The following is an 8,982-nucleotide window of genomic DNA, read 5'->3' as shown; positions in this document are numbered from 1 at the left end:
CCTCACATTGTCCAGGCGCCTATAGATAGGACTGATCACTATGACGACAGTGGCCGTCATCTCTACATAAGGTTTACGCGCTTCCGATTGCATTTGACACGGGCTGTTATTTCATGACAGAGGGCATGCGCGAAATCGAGCGTCTAGGGCAAAATCGGACTCGCGTAGCGCTAGACGTCTCCGCAGTAATGCTCCTGTGTACTGGCGTCGGTTGTTAACGAATACGAAGTTAGTGGTGCAGCGACCTCAGTCCCCACAGCAACCGGCTTCAGTGTTGTATGTACAATGTACAGCAGCATGTTTCTTACATGCTTCTGTACATTGTACATACATTGTGGCCGAAACGGGTCCACTTTGGCGGAGTGTAGATGGTTCATCGTATGGTATGTGCTCATCCTATGCGTCGCATCTACTTCTAACTTGGTATCGTTCTCATCATCAGGATGGTTAAGAACACGGACAACTTTTATGTGAGGAACGAATGCGGGGCGAAACGGGACGAATGTCAGGAAGACGAGGACCTGATCCAGCTCATCTTGAAGAAGAGGAGGATAAAGATCGAGTTTGAAGCGCGGACTCCGAGGAGAACGAGGACTCCAATGAATGAGAGTCTGGACACTGAATATGGACTAGATGGGGAAATACTCTCTCCGTGAAGCGATACGAAAGCGCCTGAAGGGGACAGGCACGCCCATGGGAGCGACAATGGACTTCCGGTTGAGGAAGCGCACCTCGATCATCTCAGACAGCGGCTACGATCCCTAAGCCCCCCGTTACTGGGATCCCCTCAATTCAACCTGCCCTCATTGAGGTACGGACATTGAGTGGGCTCAGTATCAAGAGTAGATTGATAGTTAGAGATACCCACTTGTAACCCTGTGTGTCCCCACAAGACACATGAAGGCTCTCAGAAAGACCTAAACGTAAACCGATGCGTCTATAACAGGAAAATCTGCCTAAAGTCAGGCCGAATGCCCCCGCACTTAGTTTGAATACAAATACATTTTTTATTTATTAATTAATTTTTCATTGCATCCGAATGCAGAAACATTCAGAAAATATAGAACCGTTGTATTTTCCGAAACATACAAATACCCAAATACACGACTATTTTTATGATATATTTTCAGTGATTTGCTATCACATTTACCATACAAGCGACAATGCGGAAATGAACCTGGAAGGAGAAAACAGAATAAGAAAGGTAGCACTAGACTCAAAACTATAAAATCAAAATCGTCGTTCCCTCTTATTGCTATTAAAAGAGAACGGCTAAGTGAAATCAACAGTCCGATTTAAGCCCTATGTTACGATTTATTCTTGTTGTAGTTAAATCGTAATATATCACATTTAAATAGATCAAATACATAAGTGTGGGGAAGTTATTTGAGGTACGATAACGATGGGGATGCTAGTTTTTGAACATGCAGCTCTCTGGACGTACCATACAGAATGTTGCTACACGTAAGGATCTTATAGGACATACCACTTTAGCCCTGCTAGGCAAACCGATATATCTTTTACGTGACCTATAAATCTACGCGCATTTGCATACTGCATGACTTCTTACGTATTACGTAGAACGACGCTCATGATATATAATAGATAAAATGACCGTGAACTAGTAGAGCGCATGTCTTAACGCGTTCCCGTTGGCGCCATCGCTGAATATTTTACGAAGTTGGATACATCCTCCTGGTCGTGGTGATGAATGATAGCAAATGAATGCATTAGCGTCCAGTGACGCCTCCCTGCAGTAAGCGCGCGAGGGCTTGCGCCATGTTTGCAGGAGCCATCATTAGAGTAGTGAATGGATCTAATGACATTGGTTGAAAGGGAGCAACGTTCCGCTGTGGTTGGGTTCCTTCTGAAATCAGTAGGCATATAAGAGGTGGCCATGCAGTTACACATTTGGATCAGTATTATGGGTCTACACATAGATGTGGGTGAAGTCTATCGGATCGTATTGACAGGTGAGAAATAGGTTACTAACAAGAAAGTAAGTGTTGTTATACAAATTCTGCTCTGCTTTCAATTGAGGGGGCGAAGACGGAAGGCTAGGGTGCACATGTTTAGCTCTGGGCTACATTCGTACTTTGTAAGCGATATTCTATATAGTTTAAGTCAGCCCAGTATTGTGATGAATAAAGAGATATTTAAAACAACACTCAAATCAGGGGGCGAATCACCGGCTCAAAGCGTTCGGCTGAACTCTGTACGTAACAGTTTTGTCTAAGTAAGCCATATGCCTTGAGTAGAAGAAGTGCTAGAAGGACCTTTAAATAGCAACGTGTTGTCGTATATTTAATTTAAAAATTAATTACTTCACCAACTCTTATAATTTTATGTTAAGGTACTGCACGCATAATTCCACAATGATAATAATCGTAATAGTAATGATCATGAACATCACTTTAGTATCTGGGAGCAAATAAGAGTTCATGAGATGACCTAGGCATCCTGTTTCATGTTGTATGGGGCTCTTAAGGGGGCCCAAATCTCTAAGGTAACACTTACTGGCAGTGTGTGGAAGTACGCATAAATCTGGAAAAAATCTCCATATGTAAAGGTTTAGGATAATCCTACCTCTGTACAACATAAGACGACTCGTTTGGTTTAGAAGTAAAACTGTGACGAATTGAAGCTTCGTTCGACAAAAAAACTCATCACACGTGCGTCACGCGTGTCTTTTCTCCTACTATATCACATCACTCTATTGTTCTGTACTTACCGGTCAGAACGATCGGAGCTATCTGTGCTTGGCAGGTAGCTAGTATCAACAAACAACTATGGATCAATATGGCGGCAAGCATCATGCTCAACTTGAGGAAAAGCCACGAGTAAAATGGCGGCAGCGATCGGGTGTTTCACATGGTAATGCAAATGCTTGCGGAGACTTTTATACTTTAGCCCACAACGGGATCGAAAAAACGTGACCGACCAACTTGTTTTGCATAACTGCCCAGATAAAAATGATATTCCCTATATGCCAGTTTAGTCACATAATACGACAGTGAGAAATCTATATATATAGTAATGAATGCGCATTCTGCAGTTGTAACTCTCGATCGCGAAAATCTTTATGGCGTTGTGGTAATGATGGTATAAGTTAACAACGAACGTGACGTGGTCCGACGTTATCCGTTGCCGAGCAGCTGTCGCATTCAGAAGCAGTAATATCAATGGCATTTGGTTTTGTACTCGCAAACCGGCCTCAGACCTCAGAAAGAATTATTACTCTTAGTGTAATAACCTAGAAGGTCATAACTTGCACTAATTGAATCGCACGTGATGGAAAATCTGCCCTAATGTATCATGTGTAAAAGACGCAGCAAAAATGGAGGGACGTTCACCAGATTGGCGCCGCAAGAATGGGTAGCGCGGCAATGATACAGGCGCATTTGTTGAATCCTTTGCCTTTCAATTCTTAATACTCTATTAAGTCATTTATCCAATCGTGTATAATCTGTTTTAGGGGGAGAATTTCGGCCACTTCCTTATTTAGATTATACTATATATATAAAGGCGAGCTTACATATATATAAAATCTACTATTTCAAAATCTGCCGTGACGATTTCGGGTGTCTTCGTTAGGCAGACTTGGATTTAATAGGAGGACACCATGATGTAAAGGGCGGATCCAGGAAATTTCATATTCAAAGCAGAGTATTTGTGTGGAGAAAGCAGTACAACACAGCTTTACCAGCGGTCACTATGCTTCAATATTTACCTCTACCCCCTCGTACTAGACTACTGAATGATACAAATATAATATTCAGTGTTACATTCACTCTGACAGCTAAAACCTAATGGTCCTGTTTTACAAAAATTATCGCAAATACGATCGTAACTTGAGTAATTCTATTGGAAGAGAAAGCAGAAGAGGCTGAATGAAGATTGGCGACGACTGTGTTGCTTGTACTTGACAGAACACAATCGAAATTGAATTCGGCCGTCTGAAGTAGTCCCTGATGGCCTGAGTACAAAATCGAAAATACAAAAAACTGACCCAATATAGCAATCATTGCACACGTCCATTGGCTCTACGCTTTCGACGGCTTGGACGTCTGTTGGAAGAGATTCGTTTTTTCAGCGATGGTAAAATCAACTTATTTGATCAATCCATCAGTGTGTAGACAGACAGCTTCCATTCAGGTCGACCCTGCAAACTTCGATCCTTGACGCAATCTCAGGGTATCTCGTTGAATAGCAGATGTACATTTGCATAAACACTGTAAAATGACGATTCAGGTCCGTTTTTTTTTGAGTTACGCAGATTAGGATTCAATATGAAATTCAAAAAGCTCAATGAAACAATAATATTATGTATGTTTGTTATTGCGCGGACATGTTTCAATCATACACCTCACAGAACCATATTGTGTCATTTGTCAAGCGAATTTGACCGAGGGTGCCGGCTTATTCTGAAACCCTGCTTACTTTTGGGTCCAGATGTGGCATGTTCAGAACGATCAGCATAGCTTACCATGTGTGATACAAAGCAGACTGGCTTCTGCTTCTGTTTAATAGAGACATGGCATCGCTAAGAGAGGTTTATAATATATTCGTCGAAACAAGCCAGAGACCCGAACCTGGTCACACTGCGCCTATTTCCAGTGTACTCCCGTGGAAATATCCTACTCAATAAAACAAAAGCTTCAAATGGTACTGTATTTCTATTTTAACAACGATATGTGTCTGACACTAGCGAACCTTCGTGTACATAAAGCAGGCAACGGCCGATCATGTCAGCCGAATAAGCGATGTTTACTACCGGTGTATGGCCTTAACCAGCTTGCAGATTACATTTTAGTCTGCAAACCCAATGAAGCATAGATAGTTGTATTAAAACATACGGTATATAAAGCCAGAAGTGAATCGGAGACTTCAGGTTAAATACATTCATTTCAGGACAGTGAAGTAAGTGCAACGACGATTCCCACTATACTTCTAGATATTGCTAAATTTATTGAACATTTTGGATAAACTGAGACTTTTAGACAATACAATTGATAAGTCCAGTAGCAGCTTGGAATGATGGCGTCGTCGATTAGCCTTGTAACTTGTGGTGAAAAAATCCGGCCAGTTATTGGCGAAAGAGATATCTTTTATTACATCAAATCCTTTTTGCGAACTCCTGGAGAAACACATTGGTAGTTTCCTACCAATGCTTGCTTTTCGAGCTAGGGTATATTGCTCTCTTACGGACTACTGCGTCGGATTTGCGACTCTACGGGCAGGTTTTTTGACAACATGAAACTATCGTATATGCTACAATAGCGATATCTGCTCGATATGTATAATGTGTAGAAATACTTGTATTAACATTAAATTAACACGATTAAGGAGGTTCTGGAAATCTAATGGTTCGGATTACATGGGGATTGCATTCACACTTTCTTATCTATGTGTTCTTAATTGTTATTCTTATTGGGTAGCTAAAGATGGATATGGTCTGGCTAATGGTTTATTGGATTTTTGCTAACTGGTGAGAGTAAAGGTCCGAATCAATCGTTTTGTCAGGCGTCAGAATTGTCGTATGTAACCAACATCATCCGTGGTCAACCGCTATAAAAATGGGTCAATCGGGTATCGTTTCGGTTTTGCGGATGGTAATACCATCAAATATCTTTTTTGTGTCAATTGGTGTGGCGCCCAAAGATCGAGCTACTTGTTATAGCTAGCTTCTTTTCAGCGATTTAAAACTGCTCCCTAGCGATGTCATGGCTCCTCACCCACTGGCCTTGTTCAACCTTTGTTAAAACTTCACCAACCTTTTTCGTAATTAATCGGCCGCTACGAAGAGTACTTTTTACAACGGGGTTTCTGAAATGACGCAACTGTCTTAGGACCGTTTCTGTTCTGTGACGCATCTTCCCTACCTATAACATACATTTATCTATGGGCCTAAGCAACATTTGTACTTTAATTATGATAGTGTTTTCAAACGTATTTGCAAAACTTTTATTCACCTTTATGACGCTTTGTATTAGGTCTGAATAAAGATATTTCATTGATTTTAGCATATCTACTACTGTCAAGCTCAGCTTTACCAACGCCGCCACCAACGGGACCCATATTACATGACACATACGACTTCCGTAAAAGCCGTAATAGCTATAAAAGCCGTTAATATTTTTGCAACAGCCTCTAGCAATGTGCCTTCAACGCAGTCCTTTGTGATCGACATCATACCTTTCATGGATACCCTTGAGTTGTAATCGCCGATGTAGAGAAGCCAGGGGCTTTATGAACGACCACAGAAGGCACGTTTAGCAATAAATCAGTTTTCGCCCTCTGTCACACTAGATAGCCATAGTATTAGGCGCTGTCTATGTACCATTATCCAATAGCTTATTTAAGGGCTTGCACCGTTAACGCGATTGTGTAGCAAGCGGGGGTTGTCCTCTTTAATATATAAGTATGCCAGTTTAGAAGATACTAGTAGGCAGAGCTCAGGGCCAGCTATACCAGGCGAAACTAATTTCGAAGTTTTTTGGCCCAAACCTGCGTTAAATGATTGCGGTTTTTACAACGGGTCACCTGACCGTTTTTGACGACAACTGCCAGCTTCGGCTTTGTGTAGATCACAACCCGTTGATCACTCTACTCCATGTAACGTTATAAGTAAAGGATCCGAGTGTGTAACGTTTCTGACCACGATTTCGTGGTGCTTATTTGTCGCTCAAATATAGCCTTGATATATCAGTTTACTGCGGATAATCTGCTGTCGGCCATTTCGCCTGTATTATTTTATTCAAAACAGATTCTCCCGGAGACGAGGCTACGTACGTTGACCATCAGTTGCCTAATCGATTTTTAAGCGCGCAACGATATTCTTGGCCCGTGTAAAGGCGGATAGTCAAATTCGATCATTCGAGGTGCGCACCTTTCCGAGGCCTATTTATGGTACCGTTTTTTAACTAACCTTCTGGTAATAATGAGCTCGAAGCAAAGTAAGGTCGGACCTAAGACTTATCTTTGACAAAATGAAGTGTCTTTACAACATAGGACCTGTGTGCCGCACAAGAATCATAATAGATTCACTAATATCACAAGCAAAGATTCAATAAACTTGTAACAGGTTGTTCATGCATGGTTCTGCCGTAGCAACTCGAAATTAACTTCGTTCAAGCACTGGCGAATGAACACTGAGTTTTAAGTACACGAAGCCCAAAAAGAGCGGAAGAAGGTAAGGGGTTTCAACAGGAGGTACATGACCACGTTATAAGAACACACATTCGGTGCAGGCTTCGTGGCTACGAGGCTGAGTGCGCGCATTTCACAGGTTCCGGGTACTAATATCCAGAGAGGTTTCAAGGTAGAAGTTGCAAGTTGTCCTGAGCACTCGAGAGTCGGCCAAGGGAAATGTTCAAGATGTGGAATGAAGTGTTCGAGTGTAATAATTATTTTATGTGCTATGATGGCTCTATCTACCACTGCTTTGCCTACGTTCGCAAGGAGGCACTTATACTACCAAATCAATAACTCTGTCGCGTGAAGACTTGCGTTCCATAAAGTGGCCTGTTACATTGAACCAAAACTCTCAGAGTCATTGATTCACATGACTAAACTAGGAAGATGACTAACAAGCAGAGACGACGACGTTGTTAAGATATAGCAAAATTTTTTCGATACTGTTTAAGGACGATTTTAAGGTTACGATAAATCAACTTTACATTGAGGCGTAACGTTATGAGCCACAACTTACTAAAAATAACAAAATATTTTTCATAGCTTGTTGTGCGTGGAGCAAATTACTTGTATCGTGTATCGCCATAGAGTTTCAAATACACCATATTCAAATATTAGCTAATGAGTCACAATGAAATGATTTAATGCAGGTACAATTACAATGTGTCTATGGTAGAAAACAAGTGGGTTCAGTTGCCCTGTTAGCTTCTTCGCTGCTCGGGTGATAATTGTACTAAAATTAAATTATTACTCAGTTTGCCGTCTGCTGCTTTCTTTACTTTTGCCTGAAACGGATCGCATGCTATACGTTAATAATAAGCTTTATTTACTTATAGCTTGCACATTAAATGGTACGCATCGCTATGGAAGTGCATTTTGAAGAGACCTGTTTTTACCATGAGCCCAAATTTACGGATGCCTCCGGTGGCATCCGTAAGTTCAAACGTGAGCCAGTTCGTTTAGTTTCCCCTGCTAAGCGGTATATGTGTGTACCTCCGTTGCAGTATGTGATCTTCCTGAAACTGCCTGTTGGCAGGCCCATAAAAGGCAGTTGATGCTGGTTGCTGTGCTTCGTGCCCTGGCATATCATAGATACTGTGTTGCTCAAGTCAGACTTTGGTGTCTGGGATAAAAAGCGCTCTTCTGATCGGCGAATGACTTTAGCAATAACCTGAAATAACCACGGACTTGGCTTATTATCGAAGCAGCAGACACAACTCAGAGTAAGTGGGCAACCTTCTCACAGAGTATAGCTCGCTGGCTCTAAGAATGACGATTAGCGTAAATTTGTTCGTTGACGTACTAGTAACGGCGCTATGAGAACCGCTTCAAAGGAAGAAGGGATACTGATTCGCATTGCAGCTTGCGTACTGCCGCTAGTCGTTACCGTTGCGACACAAAATCAACTGTTTTAATGGACTTTGGTTAGCTGTTTGTGTAGCTAGAAGTTGGTGAAGATTTTGCCGAGTCTCCGATTTTGGTATATGGTCATATTTTGTCTACGGTAACTCTTGAAGCAGCTTTCTTGCCTTTCTCTCACGATAGAAGAAAACGGCTCGGGAAGATCCGCTTTTGGGAGCCATCTGAAGTTTGCTCTCAAAACTTTTCCAGTTCTCGATGCTTGTGACCTCAAAGCCTTCGGTTTTCTATTTTGTTTACAACAATATTTATCAGTATATGGTCTTAACATTTAAATAAGGAACAGACAAAAAAATCAGAAATAAATATTGCACAGGTTGTATGTTATTATCATATAATTTTCACTCATAATAGGAAAAACAAACCTAG

General features: G+C 41.5%; 1 long non-coding RNA gene across 1 annotated transcript; it reads right to left on the bottom strand.

The window, feature by feature from the left end:
• Window positions 1-1,068: 1,068 nt before the first annotated feature.
• On the bottom strand, window positions 1,069-2,901 carry LOC111247225 (uncharacterized). Its single transcript, XR_002672013.2, has 3 exons — window positions 2,732-2,901; window positions 1,571-1,867; window positions 1,069-1,177 (listed from the first exon to the last, which is right to left on the bottom strand). It is a non-coding gene; the product is annotated as an uncharacterized LOC111247225 (long non-coding RNA).
• Between the last annotated feature and the right edge of the window lie 6,081 nt (window positions 2,902-8,982).

Source organism: Varroa destructor, unplaced genomic scaffold, assembly GCF_002443255.2.
Source record: "Varroa destructor unplaced genomic scaffold, Vdes_3.0 BEIS01000001.1, whole genome shotgun sequence".
In the NCBI taxonomy this organism is placed as follows: domain Eukaryota; kingdom Metazoa; phylum Arthropoda; class Arachnida; order Mesostigmata; family Varroidae; genus Varroa; species Varroa destructor.
Note: the sequence above shows the minus strand (reverse complement) of the source record. Positions and strands in the feature narration are given on the sequence as shown.